The 25,204-nt window shown below is 40.0% G+C and overlaps 1 long non-coding RNA gene across 1 annotated transcript; it reads left to right on the forward strand.

Annotated features, from left to right (window-relative positions):
- The first annotated feature begins 14,638 nt into the window (after positions 1–14,638).
- LOC147324647 (uncharacterized) lies at positions 14,639–17,412 on the forward strand. Its single transcript, XR_015130544.1, has 2 exons — positions 14,639–16,415; positions 16,581–17,412. It is a non-coding gene; the product is annotated as an uncharacterized LOC147324647 (long non-coding RNA).
- The last annotated feature ends 7,792 nt before the right edge of the window (positions 17,413–25,204 follow it).

The following is a 25,204-nucleotide window of genomic DNA, read 5'->3' on the forward strand; positions in this document are numbered from 1 at the left end:
TATTTAGGGCTAACAGATGGGGAAAACTGACTCTTTAATATGAAACTGATCAGCTATGAACTGAGGAAGTTATTCGACACACTCTATAGTCGTCGCTCTGATGCTTTAGACCAGGGGTGGGCAATTCCAGGCCTCGAGGGCCGGTGTCCTGCAGGTTTTAAATCTCACCTTGGGTCAACACACCTGAATCAAATGATTCGTTCGTTACCAGGCCTCTGGAGAACTCCAGGACATGTTGAGGAGCTAATTTAGCCATTTAAATCAGCTGTGTTGGATCAAGGACACATCTAAAACCTGCAGGGACACCGGCCCTCGAGGCCTGGAGTTGCCCACCCCTGCTTTAGACACACACACACACACACACACACACACACACACACACACACACACACACACACACACACACACACACACTCTGGACTTGATATGATTTTCCCTGAGCTGATATGTTTTCCTGACCTGATTTGTGCTCCCATGGATACAGCTGCAGAAGGAAGAGTGGGGGAATGGAAAACATGATTCCTTTCTATGCCTGCATGTACGCTGTACACAGGCTGTTTGTGTGTCAGAGCGTTCACACTGAAGCCTCCCAGCACACTGTAACCTCATGTAAAGTTCAGGCTTTTGGTCCAAGCTTGAAAAATAAAGTCAGATCAGTGATGAGGTGTGCTTCCAACTTTAAGCTTCATGTAGTGTGACAATCACTGTGTAAATCATGTATATGTGTGCTGTTCTGTCACTCAGTTAGTCAGACTAGTAAACTCTAAGTGCTGTAATAGCAGACCATGTGTCAGTTCCAGTAATCAGCTGAGAGTGTTTCACTGGACATTTTTTTTGTGGAGTGGGGATAATGTTGTGGTGAACCATGGCTTAACTTCTGTTTCATTTTAGTTCTATTGAGCTGCTGTTTGCTTTCTGTGGTCAATTTGTGGAAACAAAGTGGATGCTTTGTGTTGTTTGTTTGTATGTCTTCATTATTATTCTTATTATTTAAATGCGCGGGCTGCTTTGCTCTAAAGACAGCAACATTGTTCCCTGAACCACTGGATGCACGCACAAATACTCGTGGCGGCAGACGCACAAAGACCAACTGCTTACTTTCTTTGTTGACACGCTTTTGAACATGTTTGAGTGTGTTCACATTAAGGTCATTTTTTCTTTTAAGTGGGTGGCAAAGTCAGTGAGTTTTAACAGATTTAACTGTTGACAGACCTGCTCTGCTCGTAGACATGCAATGGCATTCCCCTTTAGCCATTTCCCTGGTTCACAGTTCGAGCATGGCTGCATGAAGTGCACTCAGTAGTTGGCATTTTGGCGAAGTGTACGGGGAGGGACTACCAAAACATTTTCAACCAGTAGATCAAAGGATGTGTCATTTTAACAAGCTTTTTGGCTATTGACATTTATAAGAGTTTATGCATGTAAAATTTTTTATTCACTTTGAAAACATTTTGCATATGAGATTAGACGAGTAGCCCCGGCTTTTGTAACAACAGTAGTAAAATGTTGCCATCATCATTTCCAGTAAGAAACTGGTCTTCCGTTATCAATACCCCTGTTAAAACACATAGTTTGATGCATGTAACTGTACAAATAAAAATACCAATTAAGACACAAAATAATTTAGAAGATCAGTTATTTAGTTATTTCGTCATTTATGTATCTCTCCTGTCACAACCACAAAAAGAGATTTCTGTCTCCAGCTGGAATCGAACTTTTCAGCTTTTCTATACCATCGTAATTCAGTGTGCTCATCAAATCTGAAAGACTGACACAGAAACCTGCCAAACTGTCATCAGTCAGACTCTTTGTGTCTGCATACGCACAGATAACAAATAAAGTACAAAAGCGAAAATGATCTCAGCGATGCGGATGGGTCGTTTCAGGAGCTCCAAGCATTTCAAAGCGAATTTGTCTTCAATTTTCAGAATCAAAATAAATCCCTACCTTTATCCAGGCTTGGAGAATAAACACACCTTTCTGTTCACAACTTATTTGAGCAGTGGACAGAGGAGGTGCTGAGCTGCCAAAATGCTCCCGGGCTCTCTTCATTGTCACCATCTGGTTCTGCTTGACACCTGAGAGGTTTTCCAAGGTGTTCTCTAAGCCTCATCAGGTGCAATCATTGAAGCTCCTCTCAGCACGGCAATGAGTGAGTGACAACAGCTTCCCAGAGATAAGAGCAGAGTGAGAGAAAGAACTCCGGATAGCAGTGATCCCTCACTGTGTGTGTGTGTGTGTGTGTGTGTGTGTGTGTGTGTGTGTGTGTGTGTGTGTGTGTGTGTGTGGGTCGGTGTGCCCTGTATCTGTCTGTGCAGGTGATGAGTGAGAATCAAGCCCAAGGGGGATCACGTCACCGTAGAGATAGCCACCATTGCCTAGCAACCTCAGCCTTCAGGCCGACTGGAGGAAGTGCAAAGAGAAAGCTGATCCAATATGCTCCTTTTCAAGCAGACAAATGCCTAAATTTGAAGGGAAAAACATATTCTGTCTTTGTTTTGTGTCTTTGAAGGACAAAGCTGTGAAAATCCTATATTTTCGCTAGTGTCAACAAAGTCCCATTGAGAGACCAGAAGAAGCAACATTGTCTGTGGAAAACAGGCATGAGTGAGCAATACAACCAGACCGATAAGTTCTTTCATTGTGTAGAAATGCGTTTCTATTGTATAGACAAAAATAAAAATAAAAACAATTAGGAGACTAATTCATTGTTGCTTTTTTTTTTAAAAGCAGGAATTATCACAATAGTTTTATCATTGCTGTGATTTACAGTCTAACATGCAATCCATTTAAAAATGTAGAATCTCTGTAAAACCTTCAATAAAAAAGTCATTACTGAGCTGTTCCCAAAGCTGTACATTGTGAGCGTATAAATGTGTATCCAAAGGCCTCTGCCTAATGTGAGATGTCCTCTATAAATCCATTCTATTACGAGGTGTCACTTCATCTCCCCCCGGCCTACAGCGTCCAGAGTCTGAGCTCATTTCAGTCGTGTTAGTAGACAAATTATTGTCTTCCTGCTAGACACCTCCCTGACAAGGCGCGTCAATACTGCAGGTGCAGTTGTGCCTGAAATTGCTTTGTTTAAACTTGTCAAGTTGGAATGGAGATTTTCAAAAAGGATTTGTCCCAATTTGCACGGCTAAAGCTCGCTGCAAACCTACAGAGGGTTAAACTCCACACTGCTGTTGTTTTTTAAAGAGAGACCATTTTTAGAATTTGAATTTTGATGCTTGCTTTTTAAAAAGGGGGCTGCCAGTACCGAAGACTTTGTTCCCTCTCATTATAATACGTTTTTGGTTTTCTAAATATTGATGTGTACTTCTTTTCCCCTCTCCCCCTTGTGTTACACTTATTAAACAGAGAAGCTCAGACATGGAATGTCAAAATATGTAAAAAATAATAAATCATATTAAAGTTTGAGGAGATTCAGAAGGTTTTTTTCATGTAAAATGGACAGTTTCCTCCATAACTGGGTGCATTCGCATAGTATCTCTGCTCTGTAGTTTTTATTCCTTCTTCTTTTTCTTCTTTTTCTTCAGTAATGTCATTGTAACACACTGAAAAAACTGACATTTCTATTTAGCTAATTGCATGGCAGCAACTTATTGCATTTAGGCATATGTTCATGGTCAAAGCGACCTTCTGAACTGCACATTGAGCATCAGAATAGGAAACAAAGGTGATTTAAGTGACTTTGAATGCGGCATGATTGTTGGTGCTAGATGAACTGCTGATCTAGAGAGAGTTTTCTGCCCGACCAGTGTCTAGGTTGTTTTCAAGGGATGGTCCATAAAGGATAAAATGTCCAGTGACGGGTATTTCTCTTGGCAACAACGCCTTGTTGATGCCAGAAATCAGAGGAGAATGCCGAGACTGCTCAGAAACTCAAATGATTGCTCATTAAAACGAAGGTGCGCAACATCCACATCTAACCTTACAATATGTGGGCTATGGCAGCAGAAGACCACACTGGGTGGCTCTCCTGTCAGCTGAGAACAGGAAATTGATACTACAATTAGAACAGACAATGGATTCAGCAACATTCAGATGGTAGGGTCAGAATTTTGCATAAACAACATGAAAGCATGGATCCATCCTGCCTTGGATCAACAGATCAGGCTGCTGGTGGGGAAATGATGTGGGGAATATTTTATTGGAACACTTTGGGCTCCTTAGTACCAACTGAACATTGTTTAAACACTACAACCTAGCTGATGGTAGGGTTCATTGCACTCCACAGTCACTAGATCTGAATCCAATAGAGCACCTCTGAGATGCTGTCAAACAGGAAATTCTCATTATGGATGTTCAACTGTGTGACGCTGTGATGTCAACATGGACCAGAATCTCTGAGGAATGTTTTCAGCACCTTCTTGAAGGCAAATCTTCCAACCTGGCACTAGCAAAGTGTAACTAAGAAAGTGTATAATGAGCATATAGCACGCATCTATTGTTGTACCTTTTCTGTCGTGACACTTTGATTTTCCTTCAATAAAAGACACGCTGACATCTCACCGAAAACACCGCCGAGGCTTCTGTTAAGCTAAAAGTTCCTTTACCATTCACACATCAACGGACATTTCATCTGCATTCATCCATTTCTTTCTTTTCACTTGACGTTCCAGCAGCTTTCAGCTGCTTACTCTGACTGACACTTCAAGACCTTTTCTCACGTCTCAGGTATTCTCCTATGAGCAACAAGGAAAATGTCTAAGTCACACAACTTCCAGCCTCGCTCCAGCGCTTCCGGTTCAGTCGACACTTTAACTAACAATCACCTCTTATTTTATGTACTCAAACCGCCTCAGTCTCTTCAACATGTCTGACATCTGAGCTGCTTTGAGTGCCTCAACTTCAGCTGAATTTTCAGCACTTTTAATTTGATTGATACTTCAGCTGCACTCAGACATTATACTTAAACTGACAGTTTAACTTAAGTCACTGCGTTCACCCGCTCCACATCCATGCATTTTAGCGAAATGTGACTTTATGTTGCATGTAGTACACACTGTGTACATTCTCTAAGAAAAAGCTCTAAAATCTTAGCTTATGCCTTTTGATATGAAGATGCCTCAAACTTTAGTAAGAGTAATACATTTTACTTGCAGTCAAATCTAAATTGTGCATACTGGAAAAATGCAACGTGACACTGTCATTTTCACAGGTGTCAGGATCAGTTTAAGTTCAAATAATGTAAACTGTGAGCGCTTTAGAACCCCAATGCATAGATTATACTGGCTTGAACTGTCTGTTCCCCCAATTTGTTCACAGGACAAAGGGCCGTGATGCACATTCCTGAGAGCAGCAGTGGAGAAACATTCCATCCACTGTTTGTAATTGTTCACAGCTGTATGGAGAGCCTGCTTCCTATTTGTCACATTCACGGGTCAACCGTTACCATATTTTTCATAATCACTTGCAAAATAGAAGTAAAGCTCTAAAGGAAGAAAGTGTTTGTGTACACTTACTTCAGTAGGTGAAGTGGTGCAGCTGTAAGCCTTCCTAGCCCTCTGCTACTTGGTCACTGTATGTGCCGTGCTATTGTGAAGACGCGCCCACCATTTATCTATTGAAGCGGACGAGTGTAAATAATGCCCTGTCAAGTGTTTCTGTAGGATTTTGACATTAGAATGAGGTTGTTGTTGTAATGAAGGCGTCTCTTCTTGTTGGGTTTGAAGCATCAGAGCCTGGGATACAGTTTTTGATGATCCAGTTTCTTTATCATTGTCTCTTATTTTAAATCGAGAAGTAATTTAGATTTGCAGGATTTAGAAGTGTACCAGTGTTTATATTTGTAAAGACCAGAGAAAAGTTAGAGAATTTTTTTCCCCAGTCATAGCATTCTCTCGTTTTGAGCCACTCTAGAGGCACAATATTTAAAAAAAAAAAAAAAAAAAAGTGTTATGATTATGTGTGCATGCTCATGTGCGGCTTTGTGTACATGGCTGTCTGTTTGTGCAGGTGGCACAAGAATGCAGCGGTGTGCACAATATGTGCTTGAGCTGAGAGTGAATGGAGTGGCTCGGCACTTGAAAACAGCTCTGCATAACAGTCAGCGTTATTGTTTATAATCGCACTCTGTAACAAAGTGTGGATCATGTAGATCGCAGGGAGACAGCTTACATCTCATGCTGCAGTAGTTCTTTGCAGATCATTTGAAACCAGCCTCATGAAAAAAAAAATAAAGGATAAAGGGCAAAGCAAACACTTTCTGTTTTTGTTTAACACACGGATTACCAAATGATATTTTTAATGCCCATTGTTTCAAAAAACCAACAACAAACACGACATATTCATGCTAAGGAACTGACATCAGCCAGAGCACAAAACCTCAGTCATCTTCTCCGACTAAATCACTTTGCCCAAGCCACGAAATTATAGCTTCTAAGCTTGTGGGCAAGAGAATGTGACTGAAGGTTTTTCTTGTGGACCGGGGTTATGTTTTCAGGAACCACAGACCTAAAAAGACCAGGACCTGGTGCCAGTAGAGGGCGTTGTAGCTCCTACTGTAAGGCCACTAGAAACAAAATCTAGGTCCTGGTGCATGCAAATGCTGTTTGCTGTGACCAGCTTAAATATTAGAAACTAGTCATGTCTCATCTACGGGCACTGTGGCATTGCATTTGGATTTAATATTTGCTGTAATACCTCATCTGTCATGCGTTTTCATTATCAGCGATGAGTGAGACAGTGGTTCCAACAGGCAAGAACCCAAAAGCCAAACAATGTGATGGTCTTGTTGCAAAACTCGATGGTGTTTTCTTGTTTTGACTATGTATTAAACATGTGCGTCTGTCCTTGTATTGAAGCCCATCTCCTCCGTATGGGGCCAGAGGATCAAACAGTTTGACATTCTTGACTGCCTCTTTGTTTTTTTGTGGGTTTTTTTATCTTCAAAAGTGTATTTATGCTACTTTAATGACATGTGGTGCATTAATGTGTGTCCGTGTGCATGCGTATGCATGTGTTTGCTCGTGCAGAGCTGTATGGTAATGTGGTTTTTTGGGTTGCAATGCGCCCCCCCCTCCTCTCTGCTGCTCTGAAACAAAACAGCTGCCTAGGCTGCTTCGCCTCCAGCTGCTTCCAAATTGTCCTGCCATTAAGCTATTATATGTTTACAACCACAGCACTGAGTAGGCCCGCTAGGTGCTAGAAGTCCCGATGATCTTCCTCTGTTGTAATGGATCATTATCCTGGTTCCTTTTTTACACAGCTTTCACCATGCTGCAATTAGCTGTTACACAATTAGGCACACCACCTTAACTGTGCTGTAAAGGTGTCAGGCAAGGCTCTGTACTGTACTGATGGCCCGAATATGTCACTTTGGCACAGATGCACAAGAAACCAGAATAATCCATTATATATGTAAGAGTTTTATAGTTGACGCCGTGCTAAATTTTCAACTTGTGCCAACATGCAAAGGAGTTATGCACCAGTCCATCTGAATTATTTCCCCTGATACTGTGGATCTATTATTTGATGCAAACAAGATTCTTGCTCTCTAGCATAAGGTTGAACTCTCATTTATTCTTCATGTCAGGCTTCTAGAGTTGTGGGAGAGTGCCTATTCAGAGGCGAGAAGCATGAACACATTGATCTTATTTGGACAGGCTTTTGTCTGGGACATATCCAAACCCAAACAGCCAGAGGAAGGACCACAACAGGGTGTAAGTAATTCTCTTGCAATCCAGATGCACTCTGCATAGGTTACACACAGAGTGAAGCCACTTGTATCACTCAGTGTTTTTGCTTTATCTAGCATGTAATGACTTATTAAACTGATGCACTGTCCCGTCGCTTTCTGTCCTGTTTTGTGCCGTTTTAAAGAGTAGTTATTATTACTCTTATTTGAACTCACTCGGCTTCAAACTGAGCTGTACGTTGTGTGCCAAAGAGGTGTTTCTTTGTCAAGACATGCAGCCCACAGTACATCTGGTTTATGTTATGACAACACTGCTTTAAGAAGCTGCTTGTATACAACTGTTTCTCATTACAAAATGATTCTGTATGGTCCACATATTTAAGACATATCTATAAAACAAAAACTCGAGTCTCTTTACTGAACTGACTTTATCAAAAATAATAAATAAATAACACAGGCAGAGGGCTGCATCTCTTTTCTATATTTCAGTTTGTCGTGATTTTCTTGCACCTATTAGGATCCATTACCTGTTATGTCTATCACATGTGCTTTTTTTTATCCTGGCTTTACATGTATTAATGCAGACAGTGTTTTGATAAGAGAAGATATCTTAAAATGGCAAAAATAGTTCATACATATTCATTTTAATTCTAAATAGGCGTCACTATCCCAGGTGTCAAAGGGTGACAGGCAGGACCCTGGACAGGTCACCAGCCTGTCGCAGCAACAATAGCTCAGTTGAAACCTGTGAATTTTCTATTAGCTAGGTTGAAAGATATTTTCATTTTGATTTAAACATCAGCTAAAAAATATACACATAGCAGAAGAACAAAAAGAAAGAAAAACTTATCGCAGAAAGGATCTGTTCCACTTGAAACCCAGTCCTCTGTGATTTCAGTATTTATGTTCACTGCCACCTTTTAATGGTATCAGGGGATCTGCTCCTACCATATTTAATTATCAGCAAGTGTTAATTGACAGATAAACTGCTTCATTGGACACTAAAAGCAGGAGAAAGGTTGGTATTTCGTTGCATAGCCTTAAAAAACAAGTGCATATTTAATTTGGGGAATTTCCCTGATTCCTGTGGTAAAATATTCTAAAATTAATAAGAATTCAGAAATAAATGACATAAACATGGATAGTTTAAAATGTAAAAACAGGAAATTGTCCTACATGCGTTTGTATACTTCTGGGGATTTTACAGCCACATGCTCCTGCCTTTATCTTCCATCTGTTTAGCTTAAGCATGGAGAAAATACCAATTTGAATCACAAAGCCAAGTTCATGCTCAACTGGTTGCACAGGGATAACATCAGATTTGCAGCGTTTCAGCTTTATGGTTTATTGGCTGATTTAGTTTTGACTGGGCTCCTATCTCTGCCTGCATCAAATAAGCTCTTGCCTGGATTAAAGAGAGTCTGTTCTACCTCAAGAAAGTCAAGTAATGCTTTGAAAATTATTCAAAGTTAAAATAATGAGCACATTTATTTTATATGCTATTTGTTTTTAGAGCATCAGAGATGCTATAGCCATTCATGTGCTGTTTCATTCAAAAGGCATTTAAAATTTGGCTTGCAAAGACAGAAACTGCAGTTTTCACAACTTATATCTGCAGTCAGACTGGACAGTTTCTTGAGGGAGTTTTTGATACTACCACTCCTTCATATGTTTTCTAATCGGGTTAGGTCTGCTGGGAATATCACTTCATGACTAACACCAAACTATCTGGTTCCATGTATGTGCAGGTGGACAACAGTGTAAAGAAAACAAGTTATTCACTGGATTTAGACACTGGAATAAACAGAGGGTTTCAGCTCATATATAGCAGGAAATCACTTGACAGTGCAGATCTCCGGGATGGAAGAGGCTCTTAATGCATGAATCTGGTAATAGAGCATGCTCGCCGAATATATCCATATTCATCACACATAATGAATGCAAGGTTTAGTAGGACATTTTTATTCATTAACATGTACTCAGCTAACAGTGATGAAGTGCTGCAACAATAATAAGCACGTATTCATTCAGTGTCTTTGAGACGTCTTGTTTCTTACTGAGTTGAAATCTTGTTTTTTGGGGGGGGGGGGGGTTTATTATATTGTATAGTTATGATATTTTATATAGACACTGTTTTTTAAGGAATTCAGGTATCTAAAATTATATCAGACCTTACGTTGTTAAGGGTTTTTTTGTTTTGTTTTTTAAAACATTCCTGGTGGTAAGTGTAATAAAGGTTAGCTCGTCAGTACTGGATCAGGCACGGTTTTAAAAATCCCTTATTTTTGTTATTATTTATTCATGTTTTCCCAAGTGTCTTACCAGAAGAGGATCAACATGCTCAGGGCAAATCGCATTTAGTACTCAGCAGCGGATTTCAGTTGGTTATTGACAAGACTCGATCGCAACAAATGACATGATTCATGACTGTCAAATCAATAACACTCTATCTCCCTCTCACTCTCTGTATTTTTCATTCTTCATATGCATCTGACTACATTCAACATGCATCTGGTACAAGATCTCAGTTGTAGACTTCAATCACGATTTATTAATTTATTTATTTGGTACCTTGGATCAAGGATATTCTAGCCCATAAGATCAGTTTGGGAATGCTGAAAAAAAGTTTGATTTCAAACAATTGTTCCTATTTCCAAGATACATTCAGCTTTATACTGGTTATAATAAAAACTGGCATCATACACAGTTTAAACTTTTTTCTTTTAAATACTATATTTGTTTGAGATGGTTGACTTGGGAAGCGATTACACAAGCGATGGCAAGCTAGTTTGGTTAGCAAGATGAATCGGTAATTCAATTAAATTTTATTTATGTAGCGCCAAATCACAACAGCAGCCGCCTCAAGGTGCTTTATATTTGTACAGTAGATACAGAGAAAAACCCAACAATCATATGACCCCCTATGAGCAAGCACTTTGGTGACAGGGGGAAGGAAAAACTCCCTTTTAACAGGAAGAAACATCCGGCAGAACCAGGCTCAGGAAGGGGCGGGGCCATCTGCAGCCACCAGTTGGGGTGAGAGAACGAAGACAGGATAAAGACATGCTGTGGAAGAGAGACAGAGATTAATAACAGATATGATTCAATGCAGAGAGGTCTATTAATACATAGTGAGTGAGAAAGGTGACTGGAAAGGAAAAACTCAATGCATCATGGGAATCCCCGGCAGCCTATGTCTATTGCAGCATAACTAAGGGAGGATTCAGGGTCACCTGGTCCAGTCCTATCTATATGCTTTAGCAAAAAGAAAAGTTTTAAGCCTAATCTTAAAAGTAGAGATAGTGTCTGTCCATCCAGGTCTTTATGTCTTTAAGACGTTCCTGCAGTTTAATTAATTGGTGTGTGTTATCTGGCTTCATGGACAGAGCTGGGTGTCATCAGCATAGCAGTGAAAATGAATTAATTCAATGTGATATTAAACAGGGTGTTAATTTACTTGCAAAACATAAACTTAAAACAGTGTACATGCTGAAGAAAATGAACAGGCAGTTCTATTTTCTATTTTAAACAGCTGAATACTGAAAAAACACCACTGGGTTTTAGAACTGAACAAGCATTTTGGATGAGAGCTGAAATGTATTCACAAACCTAAAGAAACCCAGTTGCCTGGGTAACATAAAACATGGATGTAGTCTTCAGGCCACCAGATAGCGATAGCTGTAGTTTTAAAGAGTCTTCCAATAGCAGCCTGTAATCACTAATGTCGCAGTAGCTATGTCCATCCTTTATACAATGGTGTTGACTCTTTTCTTTGAGCCAGCCTCAAGTGGCCACTTGTGGAACTGAAGTTTCCAGTTCATTTAGTACTAGTTTCAACTTGGTTGAAAACATTACTTTAATTCGATGGTTCCACTGGTGGATGGTTAATGTTAGATTTTCTGTTTATTTAATTTTGCCTCTGTGACTGAAAATGAAAACTACATCAAAGTAGCTCTCAGAATGGAGACTACTATTTTTCACTTTGTCGAGGAATTTGTGCAATCACATGCTATCTTTTATAGTCCAGTACATGTCTCTTAATCTTCCCCCATGTATCTGTTTGTGTTTGTTGATAATGGGTCTCTAATGATGTGTGTGTGTTTCTGTGAGCCTGGCTGTCACTGTGTGTATGATTATGCTTGTTTGTAAATTATATGCACTCCTGAGGTCAGGATAGATTCAGCCTGCTTATTTCTGTCAGCCGACGGTTAGTTTGGGGACAACATTAATCTGGAGCTGTCAGAGCTTTTCTGTTGAGCTTAAAATGTATGTAACCTTCTTACCAAGGAGACTTTGCTCTTTTTGATATGATGGTTCACTCAGTTTATTTGAGAAAAAAAACACGAGTCTGCACAGATTATATATTTCTAGGAAAATTATGTATTTTGCTCGTGTGCTTAATAAAATGAATGTCCTGACAAATATTGCTGAAGGACAATCAGGAAGCATGAAGCTCCAATTCAGTCAGCCATTTCCAACAATCTCACCCACACCCCATCTGAATGCTCACTTGAGGTTTGATATAAAAGTGAGTCCATGCCCGTGGTTTCCCGTGTTGAAAGATGCAACTGTTGCAAAAATAAATAAATTTACAGCCTGGTGCCTTTCGTTGTCATTTGGTTGAACTCAAAGGTGCTCTTAGGGCTCAGCTGCTTGACTTCTAAGTTTAGTTTTCCCATTTTTTAGCATTTAATGTCATACTGAATTACTGATCCACCTCGGGTCATTCAGTATGACTGTGGGCCTTCAGCTCGACCACCTCTGATTTTCCTGAAAACTTTCTAGTCCAAAGTTTGCTGTGAAATTTTAGCTTCATATATCAAATACTCTTCTAGATACAGTTCTTTGAAAAATGTTCCATCGACCCACTTCCAGCAAGTTTTATTAAACTTTGAAATCTGAGGCAATGTTCAAACATGAATATCTCAAAAAGCATTAAAGATAAAAGCCTGAAATATTTTACTGGCCTTTCTTAAAATAAAAGGACCTGGAGTTTGGGAAAGATACACCAAAAAAGTTCTGGCTAGCTTTAGTTGAACCACTATACTAAACAAAAATACTAGTAGATATTAGTCTAATCCAAATGCAATAAAATATAGATGGCACTATGATCCTAATCTGTGCTTGCCTGTGGCACTCATGTGGCTAACCCACCCTAACACAAGGGTTAGGGTGGGTTAGCCGGCCAGCATGAGCATTGAATAAAAATATCATTTTCTTCATGTATGTGATTGAGCATTCTGCATGTTTTGTTTTGCAGTGTTGTGAAATACAGAAGCTATCACAAGCCGTGCTAGTGTGTGCTCAAGAAAGAGACTTCACAGGACTTTTTCAATTTATTCATTTACGTTAATTTTATTTTAACTTTTTCCATTCTAACAAGCCCACACAGAGAAATTGTTTCGGGGTATATTTGCACCAAACTGACCCGGATTCAATTTTATGGTGAAAAAGATCAGTGAAAATTTCAGGCTTTAATATTTAGTTATTCATACTCACGTTCAAACAAGTGTACAGAAAAAACAAGCTGGAGGTGGGTGGACGGGCAATTTTTTTTTTTTTTTAAAGAAAAGTGTCTTTAAAAGTATTTCATATATGAAACTAAAATTTACAGCAATCATTGTGTGTATCAAAATTTGAAACCATAACATTTTCAAGAATATCACAGGTGGCCAAGCAGAAACATTTCATGATTTGAGATGGAACGACTACCTTAAAAACCAAGCTCACACACTTACCTAGTGTGTGAGCCTTAGCTCTTGTCTGTATATGTCAAACTTCGAGGTTGTGGCAAGGACTACTATGTCAGAAATGGTACTTTCCAAATAAATTTTTTAAGTCATGGTGGATGTATCCATTTTTCATAAAAAGTCAGATGTATTCATTACAACCAGAGCTAATAGTAAAGTGTCAAAGCCAGAGAGTTTATCCAACATGATGCAGCTGTTAGGCTGTTAGTTTGTGTGGAAGATACCAACTTGTCTGCATACATTTACAGTTTTTTTTAAATTGGTTTGGTACTATTTTCATAACTAACCCCCCTCACCAAAATTCATCCTCAGTCCCGTCTGCCACAACCTCAGTTTGAGATGCATGCAGCTCCCACGGGGGCTGAAAGATGCATCTGCAGAACAATATTTGTGTTTATGGCAGCAGCAGCAGAGGAGATTTTGTTGATCAAACTGTTTTATGAACTGAGATCTCAAGGGGAAAAAAGACAGAGAGAAGAGGAGGAGGAGTTGTGCGGATACAGGTCTGCGATGCTCTAAATGTTTCCTTTTAAAACTACACTGCTAATGATAAAATATTCTTTTCGTACTGTAATAATGTTTTCAACTGTCTCATCATAAAAGGCTTAAACAGTCCTTTCCGCTCTCCTTGGAGGTCACGAATATATTTTATTCATTCCTGTGTGACCAACCCTTCACCCACGGATCACAGCTAATAGTCGAGGAGAGTATTAAGTCGTTAGAGCCGTCAAAGGGCATGGGGATATATTCCATTTTTGCAAAACCCAGTGAATCAAGATAAGTAAAAAGGAAGACATCGCCCAAAAACAGAGTAGACTATTGTGTGTTGCAGCATCAGCAGCATCTCACAGGACTTGAAGAGATTAGAACAGAGGCCAGGAGACTGACAGAGAGAGCAGGGCACGTTTCCAAGGAAACAGGCTATACTAAGGAGAGGGACTTTCTGATGGTGGCAATGTCAATATTCAGACGACTTTGTTCCAGCAGATGTCCAGATGTTTTTTTCTGTTCTCTTATTCACAAGGAAGTCACCACATTTTAAATGAGTTTATTTGTGAAGCTAAGATTGAAAAGAGACCTTGTAAGGAAGAAATATGACACTCTTAAAATCCAGGAGAGAAATGTATTTGAGAATTCTGGTGTCCAGCCCTCTCCTCAAACAGCCAATCACCTTGTTTATAATAGCCAACTTGGATAAAACTATTAGCTAATAGTGCTGGCCAGTGGTAACAAATATGGCTGTTACTGTAGTAGAAATGTTCAGAAGTGTACCTACAGTATAGATTATCTTGCTTCTCTGTAACATGAATTAGCATGGTATTCATACAGTGCTGATTGTGTTGGCTCTCTGAAGCTGAAATTTTGTGAAATAGTTTATACACAGCACAGTCGAGCTTAGTGACAGTGGGTCTTGCTGCTTTTTTATCCACATGTGACTCTCCAGAAGGGGCAGAAGGGCAAGGAGGGCCATGGATGAAGTCCTATCACCATATATAAATATAAATGACTTCTGATGAACATAAAAGTCTTCTTCAGCTCAAGGTGGTCTTGAATAACTCATATGTGTACATTAAATTTGGGGGCAATTCTGCCAACTCTTTTTTTATTCTTTACAGTTTTTCTCAGTCGCTTTGGTGCATTTCTCACAACAGAATTAAACATTGCACAACAGTTAGTTCAACCACCACAACATGTAGTCGTTTTGGCACAACCCTGTGGCGGTTTCACGTTCACTGCGTCCAAAGGCAAATGCCTTTGGACATGAAGCAGTTGAGTGAGTACAAATATCTAAAGAATGGTCACGTTTGACTTCCTATTCATCACTATCTCCTTTCTTTCATCATGAATGTCACAATTATTCATACTTGTACCGGCTGAATAGTCATTGTCCTTACAACTAATAGTCTTCATTGCATTGCTTGTGTCAGTGCACTCAAAATTGCTGAACAGCTTGTCAAACGATTCATACACCCATTTTGAAAACCCTATTTTGGAGGAGTTCCCATGAAAATCTCCATAAACTACATGTCTCAGGTGAACCTTATCTCACACTAATGAAAATTGGTGTGTGTCACTCCTACTTGCAACCAATGAAAAGCCTCTCCTACCCAGTCACAGGTGAACCGCGGCACAGCATCCCCCACTCCACAAGTACATATATACTGCAATGTAAACCAACAGACAGGATTGGCATGAGGTGCATACTGAATCTACAAAACAGCAGAACATGGAACGTCAGCCTCGTGGAAGAGGAGTGAGGATCGGTGGAGGACGAGGACAAAACCGGGTGAGAAGAGGCCAACCACATAGACACGTTCCTGACGAAATCAGGGCAACACTTGTGGATCATGTGATAAACCATGGCCTCACAATGGCCGAGGCTGGTCGAAGGGTGCAGCCAAATGTTGGGAGAACTACTGTAAGTTCTATCATCCAGACATTTCGTCGGGAAAACAGGTGAGCACACCGTAATCTAGTTACAGTATGCAGCACAAACTAATTTGCTCTGCACTTTCATAGTCATACAGGAGACTTGCATTAGGACATGACCTTACAGATCCTTACACATAGACGTACTGTAACTGAAGCGCAGACTTGGCCCAGGTGTGGCATAGTGTGCTGTGGTACAATACAGTAATGCTGTAAAGAAAGGAGTTTTGAATGATAGTCCTGTGACAATCACTGTAAGCATGTTTGCGCTTACATGTGTGTGTTTTCCCATCTGCATCTCAAAAAGGACTGCCAGACAACCTAGAGGAGGTGGAAGAGGTCCACTTATGACTCCGCAGCAAGAGGAAAGAATTTGTGCAATGGTGGCTGCAAACAACGCTTTGAGACTGAGAGAAATACAAAGAACTGTCGTAAACGATGACACCATCTTCGGAAATATTCAGTCAATATCAATTTCCACCATAGACAGAGTCCTCAGACGGAATGAAATGTCCATGAAGCAATTGTACAGAGTGCCATTTGAACGGAACAGTGATCGAGTGAAGGAGCTCCGTCACCAGTATGTACAGGTAACACATGTTCGCATATGTACCTCTGTTCACTGTAACAGTTTAGGCCATGTACTCAACCTACATTTATGCATGTTACTGTAATCCTATGTACAATTCCAACTGTACAATCTGTTCTGCCAAATGCACCATTACAGACCTGTCTGATTCTCATCCTTTGTAAAGCATATCCTGGAGTTGGAGGCCAGGGAACCCCTGCACATGTTTGTATATCTTGACGAAGCGGGATTCAATCTCGCAAAAGGCAGACGGCGTGGACGGAATCACATTGGAGAAAGAGCCACCATTGATGTCCCAGGCCAACGAGGAGGGAATATTACAATGTGTGCCGCAATCTCAGAGAATGGTGTTCACACCCATATTCCTCGTATTGGTGCATACAATTCACAACACCTGTTGGCTTTTCTGGATGCTCTTCATAGGGACCTGATCCCACAAAATGGAAGGGATGATCCTGGTGACAATCGGACAATGTATGTAGTGGTTTGGGATAATGTAAGCTTCCATCACTCTGCTGTAGTCAGGCAGTGGTTTGCAGCACACGACAGGATGCTTATGGAGTTTCTTCCTCCTTACAGTCCATTCCTGAATCCAATTGAGGAGTTTTTCTCTTCCTGGAGGTGGAAGGTATATGACAGGCATCCACATACCCAAATGACCCTGCTAGCAGCTATGGATGCAGCTTGTGATGACATCACAGCAGAGTCCTGCAGAGGGTGGATTCGACACTCCAGAAGATACTTTCCCCGATGCATCGATAGAGCTGACATACGCTGTGATGTTGATGCAAATATGTGGGCAGACAGACGGGAGCGTCTAGATATCAATGATTGATATGCAGCAGTGTCTGTTTTTCAGTTTGTTTTTTTTGAGTCGTAACTACTGCAGTGAGGTTTACTGTCTAGGTGAGTTTGTTTGCTGTAAAATGTTTGATTTACTGTATTTCCCCAGTTTGCACAATGCTGTGAACAGTTTCAATTAAATATTATCAAGAGTGCATATGGAGTGTCTTGATTGTCCTTTACAATTTATGGTTTTCAACATGCCATGCATGCGGTCCGGACTTGACATGTCATTGGGAAGCACCTACAAAGACATCCGTCACAATGGGAACATGTTCAGACCATGTGATTTTGTGACCAAAGGTGCTGGTCTAATGACTTGTAATTGTGACAGCCCTGACACTTTGTTTGGTATCAGTACTTGCTTTTGATGAATGTATTGTCTGTTTTGCTCAAGGGATTTGTTGTTGATGCATTGACAACTTATTTTGGACACCTGACTTTTCTTTTTGATGGAGTGACTCACTTTTGCAAGTTATCCACCATGTTTTGCAGTTTGCACTAATTGTTTTGAGAAGTGCCTTAGTAGTGGTGGAGAGTTCAATTCTGTTGTGAGAAATGCACCAAAGCGACTGAGAAAAACTGTAATTAGACTGGACCGGTGATTTGATAGCTGTAATTTTTATGTCCTTATCAGTGTTGGGGTATCAAAAAAAGCAATGCATCACTTACAAATAAAAAAATAAATAAAACTGACAGCAATGATTACTTAATTAATCCCCAGAAAAAGAAATTTGTACCACATTTGCACTGGTGCACTGACATGTAATTAGGCTTCGTGTGGCTTGCCCTTTACCATCGTGCTCTTGCCCTTTTGTGCAATAAAAATGAAAGTAATGACCATATCTCACTCCTAAAAATCTGTAGATTATTTCCTCCTCCCTGCACACAAACTGCAATCGGCAGATTGCAGCACAGATGTGCAGGGAAAAAGAGACACATTTGATGCGTTTGTTTGTCTTTCTATCCATCCCTTGTGCAGATCACTGAAAAGGTGTTTATAACGCAACTAGCAACATAAATTTAGCTGTAATGTAACGTTTGCGTTGTAATACATCACACCAAACGCTGCTCTCTATCATTGTTCACCTTACAGTTAGAGCTCTCTCGTTGGATTACCTGCCTAGAAGTGTTGGCCAAGTACTTTCTTCTAGAAAGTATTATAATTATACCCTCACATCTTAAATATTAAATATGAAGTGGCAGATCAGTGATAGTGATCAGCTATAACTGATATGATTTGCATAAAAGGCCCAGTCAAAGCTACGAATTCACAGTTTTATGCTTGTGTATTTTTATGGAATAAACAAAAAACATGTTAAATAATGTGCTGCTTGGTGGATTTTGTTAGGCTATGACCCAGATTAGCATGACCCAGTTGGTTTACCAGCTATGCTAGTCCAACTGCTGCCTGTATCTTTATGCTGTTCAAATATAGAAGAGGGCTCAATCCAGACTTTTGGAAAGAAAATAAGTAATATCCATTCCTCAAAAGCTTTCGTTATATTGAGACAGCTGTGTGTAAATTCATTTAACCAATAAAGATAGATAATTATTTACAAGAAGTAACATGATGGCTTGAAACTGCAAAAGTTGCGCGTTATGTGTGGGTTGTAACGCTGTCAGCAGACCAAGTACTGCTGTCTGCAGCTCAGATGTGGCAGACAGTGAAGGTTTGACATCTGTGTGGTATTTATGACTCCTTTCAGACTAGACTGTCTACGCTGACTCGCACTGTGCATTATTTAAAACTCTGACAGAGGCTGTTTTCAAGTTTGTCCAATTTTTTTTCTCTTTCTTTTTTTTCCCCCCCACTCTAACTTTCCCACTTGGGTTCAGCTGGGTGCCAAAATGCGGCTGTGTGCTGGAATATGTACGTATGTTTGGGAAAGCAAAGGGGCTCTCTGTGTGTGGCAGAGGCCTTGGATTGCAATGTGAATTAATGGCTCACTGGAGTGTGGTTGACGCCCTTTAGTATCACCCACAAACTACAGCACAGCTCTAGATGGGATCCCACGTTGCAATAGATCACCCACCAAGCTGTGCAGAGATGGCAGAAGCACTTATCACCTCCACCCTGCCTTTGGACTGTCTAATGCAATCTTCTCCCCGAGAGTGCTTAAGTTACTACTTATAAGTGCTTGATTGGACTGAAAATGATCATATATCTCACAGTTAACCCGAACTGAAAATGAAAAAGACCAAAAAAAGTACCAGACACTTATCATGACTGTGCCTCTTTTTGCACAAAAAATATTCTGGGAACTTGCTATCTTTCTTTGTCACAGGCTGTACTTCACTTGCCTTTTCTTCCACAGAAAAATCATGTCTTTTATGTGAAGCCTGTCATTGTACCAGGGGAATGAAGACAGGCAATAAAATGCTCTTTCTTTCTCTTTCCCTCCCTTTCTGCAATGCGTAATGTGTGTGTGTTTTAACCGAACGCCCCCTTTGCCTCCTGCGTGTGATTAATATTTTCTATTGCTCTCAGGCTTGCAGCGAGATTACATCCACACTTTGCCTTAAGCACAAATGTGGTTTTCCATTGTGAAGTTGGTCAAGTAGCACGTCTCATCTCTTAAAGCAGCGTGCGTTGCTGCTTGTATCCCCGAGTAGCAAGTGAGAAATCAATCATGTTTTCATTACTGTAATTCCAGGTTTAGTCCACTTAAGAAACTGCAATTGGCAGTGAAACTGACTATGCTTAGGTATTGATTTTCTGCTTTGTATTGTTGGCTGTGGTATTTTCAAACCTGCTGACTCCAAATCAATGTTTTCTGTGCTTCCATAGCAGTGTAGGCAGAGGCTTGCCCAAATGCTATGACCATCCAACTACTTTAACTGGTTTCAGGCAGAAATAGCTCAGCTTTACTTATATTTAACCTGTTAAAATTCTCATACCAGTGTATTTAAAGCAATCTGCACAACATAACAAAACAAATTGTTCAGTACTGCACTGACAACATGACTGTGTATATTTTAGTTATGCAGTACATGTCTTTCTGCATAACACATTCACAAAACTTGGGAAACACATTTTTTGAACAAGTCAAATGTAAATTTACTGACTTTGGCATTCAACACATTTCAGGCTCTTCGTCTTAATTTCGCAATAACATTGTGATTCAGCTTTAAGCCAAAGGTTCACTTAAATATAAAACTTGTGCTATGAATAAAAGCAGCCAAAGAAAGAGTCAACACAGGCTGGTAGAGTCTTCTTGCTAATCTACTTTATGCATTTGTCACAGGAGGTCCCTTCTAAACAGAATGCAGTGTTTGTAACATTTTCCGTAACCTGATTAAAACATGCTAGTTGTGAGATTTGATACACTTGTTTCGTTACTCTCCTCCACACTGTCCTTATCTTCTGTGTAGGTTGGACCCAGGAAGTGCCAAATGAGACCATCAAGCATCTGTTTAAGTTAATTTAACAAACTGACTATATAGACAGAAGTTGCCATTGCTGTTGAGAGTCACATGGAGATAAAAAGGGCACAATGGCTGCCAGAGGCCCCACTAAATTGGGGTGTGGCCCATTGTGGAACTGTTTACTCATTTGTTAGATTTAGGCCTCAGTCACACAGGACAGTCCCCTGGCAACCTCCTGTTGTTAGGGGAAAAATGTGTATTCCTGAGGTGAAATCACTCGGAAAGTAGATGCTGCACCTAAAGGCTTATGGTTATGGTCACAAGGAGATTACTGCGGTTGTAGTTTGTATGGAAGATACCAACTTGTCTGCATACATTTAAAGTTTTTTTTTAATTGGTTTGGTACTATTTTCATAACTAAAGTGTGCATTTTCAAATCTCTCAGTACAAAACTCACATTTGATCACATTTGTAACACCACTAGTCATTCTTTCAAATCTGATGTCATGATTTCATTGTATTTGTACATATTTTCATTCCACTTAATCATTGTTGCAGAGCAGAACACATGATCATTGGGATATATTTTGAGAACATTTGCTTTAATCACCCAAACAAAACAGTAAGAGCTTTTTTCCCAACTTAGTACTTTTACCAATCATTTCATTCAGGAGCAAATAATACAAGGTAAGCGTTTCAAATTGTCCTTGGTGATGAATGAGTGTAACTGACCTGTGAAACTTTACACAGCAAATATTACACTTATGTTCAGACATAAAAAAATTACACACAAACTTCATTAGAGATGATGGTGCGTTGTCTTCTGCCTACATTTCTCTGAAGACCACCTCTCTGTCGAGGAGCACCACCACCTCTTCGATGAAGGTTTCCTCTCCCTACGAGTCTATCCTGCTCCATATTTGAACAGTGCAAAGTCTCAAACACAGTTCTACTTATATGGTAACTAATTGTGATCATCAGGGGGAAACAATTAGCAATTAGTATTTCTAGATTGAAAGCTCTTGCAGCAATGTGTAACTTACAAATGACCAGACAACAATCAGTCAAGTTGAAAATCCAAGGACATAATGAATGATTCATTGATTAAACATTAAGATCAGTTGAATTAAATGATAAAATAATGTATTAAACTGAATAATAAGAGATGCAAATCAAAAATTTTATAGAGATAACATTATGAAAGGCAGTAACTGTGAACGAAACATTTATTTAGATGAAACACTTATTTTGTGTAGTGAAAAGGATATTTTGTCATTATGTGTATTGTACTAACACAATTGGAAATATGCTGAAATGTTTGAAAAAGGTGCACTTTTGATGATCTGTTGTGATATAAGTACTAAGAGTTTTGAAAATGTACCAATTGCTTGTGAAAACTGCGCCAAACCAATTAAAAAAAAACTGTAGTCTCTCAGCTGTAGTGAAACTTGCACTGAAAAAGTGCTTTGAAAAACAGAATCAGTGAAAATTTGCCACTTATCGGGGCCTAGAGCCTGGGGCTCGCTTGGGCCCCTTCGGAGGTGGGGTGCCCTCGGCCTCTCAGCCTGGGGCTCGGTCACTCAGGCACAGCTGGGGGCCGGCGGAGCTCATGGGCGCGTCACTGCAACTCCCCCTGGCTTCTGCTCCGCGGCTGCTGAGTGAGCCCTCATCTGGGACTCTCCTCAGCTCTTACTGGAACAGTGGCGCGGCTGCCCCTCTGTTGGTCTTCCATGGTCTCTTGTGTTCTGGGGGCCTCTGGATGTCTGGAGTTTTGATCTCCTCCATACCCGCTTCACACCCCGGAGGACGGGGCTGTGGCCCCCCCACACTCCCTAGCAGATCGTTACATGGAGAAACCTTTGGAATACAAGCGCGCTGATCCACACAGGTATGCACACGGGTGTTCACTGCTCGTAGACCCAAATTACACCTTTCTTGGCTGCTACTTCGAAGCACATCTGTCCTGCGTGCTGCACAACAACATTGAATATTTAGTATTTACTGCTGTTTACACTTAGCTAGATTAATGCGATGGTGTTGTGTTTAGTATGTTGCTTTGTTTTTTTTTGCTTGTTTTCTATTCTTCTCTCAACAGGTGATCCAGGAGATTTTTATTTTTTTTCTCCCCCCCTTTCTCACTGTCCCTCTCCCCTTCTGTTTTTCCTTTCCTTCCTCTTTCTTTCTCCCTTTCCTATCCCTCACTCATGTCTGTCCCGTCTGTAACATCTGAAAATAAAATATAATAAATAATAAAAACAAAGATCGACCAAATGGACCAACAGGAAAAAAAATTTGACTTCAAAGTAAAAGTTTTTGCCTTACTCCAGAAACCAATACGTTTCAAAAGGTGCTGCTTTTACTTTGAAGTCAAACATTCTCCATCTGTGGTTTGCATCTGGCAGACAAGATGGTGTCAGTAGCTTTAGGTACAGGATAGATAGATAGATAGATAGATAGATAGATAGATAGATAGATAGATAGATAGATAGATAGATAGATAGATAGATAGATAGATAGATAGATAGATAGATAGATAGATAGATAGATAGATAGATAGATAGATAGATAGATAGATAGATAGATAGATAGATAGATAGATAGAAAATTAAAAGCCTGCATAAGAAATGTCCATATTAAACATGAATATATGTACACGATGTGTCCCTAAAGCTCTCTGTTTAATTTAAATTGAAAATGTCTTTGCTGACATATTAAATGTTATGAGCTTTTATGATATGGACAGAGGTTGGATAGCAGATTGTATAATTGTATAATGCTCACAAATCAATCTGAGAGTTATTTTGAGCGATTTGAGTGATTTTCTTTCCCCCTCTGCAGCACCACTAAAGCAGATATTTAGGTTCCCCCACCTGCCAAATCTCGCTTTAACCTCTGGCAACATGCACAATGCTAATCTCCTCTCTTCACTGGGTTCAACATTTGGAGCTCAAAGTAGTAAGATACAGACATGTCACTTCAGTTACCCAGGTAGCACATAAGGTTAAAAACTATACCTGCACCAATGTTAACGTTTCATTTTCAGAGGATACCCTTTGATTCCGCGTCATGTAAATTTCATAATCAAAGGGTGAACGCGAGCATTACTGTGAACCATGTGCTGAGACACTGCACCACAATTCACCAACTGTGCATGAATCGCTTTGGGCCGAATCCAAGCAGATTTGAAAACAAAACATTTTTAGATTTGCTTGACAATAATGAGTACAGCAGAGTGTGATTTGGTGACATATCAAGACAATTTTTTACGTGTGAAAGGATAGTTTACAGCTACTCTATACTCATTCGGAAGATGGTAAAGCTTATTTCTTTTCTCTTATTAAAGTATCAGGGATTTTTGGAGCATCTTTGAACAAAATCATACAGCAAACATTTCCCATTAAGCTGCAATAGCGACCTTGAAACAAGGTGGAGCTTTGTATCCCAATCTCTGAACAAATTGTTTCTCCAATTTCTCTGCAATTCCTACACTCCATCACTGTCATAAGCTCATTATTGATCAGAGACTGATGCTTCTCATGTTCACAGTTGGTTGTCTCTTGCCATAGTCTCATCACTCTTATGTGACCTTTGCGCCGCCTCAGAAGTGTAAAATAAAACAAGTATGAGTTCCAATAACGCAGAGTGAGCTCGGAGGGTTAGATATCTTCACGGCCATTTATGGGTGTTTGTGGCAAGGCATCAATTCAAAGAAAGAAAAAGCGAAATGCATCCTCAATGATCGCATAGTTCCAATTAAATACGGTTTACAGGAAAAAGTAAATGGTACGCAGCTACATCTGGAAACTAAGCAAACAAAGACATTTAAAATGGCTTCAAAAAGAGCAAAACACCACACGTAGCGATGTAAAGCAGCCATAAAGTGACAAGGTGACCACAAATACACGCAAAATGATCACAAAGAGGCACAGTTCAACCGAGAAGAGACGCAAAATGGCCATAAAGTGACGTATGATGTCATCATTCAACTATTTCAAAGTTAGAGCTGTGGCAGTAATAGTAACCAGCTTCCCCTCAGTAAGATTGATATACTGTAGAGCTTTTACAACAAAACTCTCTAAAAACACAGCCTAAAGCGCTTCACTATACAAACAGTTGCAGGAAATTACTCCAAATTGTGCCCAGAAATGCATGTGAGAAAAAAAAGAAAACGAAAAACGCCCCATCCAAGAGTCTCAAATAATCCTGCAAATGTCTGAGGAGTTCTGTGTAGCATGGGAGGAACATCCATCTCATTTAAATAAGTCAACGCCTTCAGAGTATTTAGATTTTCGGGCTCAGTAGACACGGGGTGCCTCCACAAGAGGCGCCCCCTGGCATGTTAGTTTTCTGCTGATTGACTCAGCGGGCTCTCATTATCAAGAGGAGAATGAGCTGTAAATGTTTTCTCTTCTTCTCCTGTTTATTTTCAGGTTACATTGTGGTTGGGGAATGTCACTCGAATGTCAGTTTTGTCTTTCTCTCAAACTGAGACGAGAAGCGAAGACATTATTTATATATAATGACATGTTTTATTTAGTATTCCCAAAGCCTTCTGGCCAGTGCAGTCCATGAATCACT

The sequence above is a fragment of the Aulonocara sp. 'chitande type north' Nkhata Bay genome, linkage group LG7 (genome assembly GCF_057382095.1).
Source record: "Aulonocara sp. 'chitande type north' Nkhata Bay isolate Kocher_YH1m ecotype deep benthic linkage group LG7, A_spYH_male_GT1.1, whole genome shotgun sequence".
Lineage (NCBI taxonomy): Eukaryota > Metazoa > Chordata > Actinopteri > Cichliformes > Cichlidae > Aulonocara > Aulonocara sp. 'chitande type north' Nkhata Bay.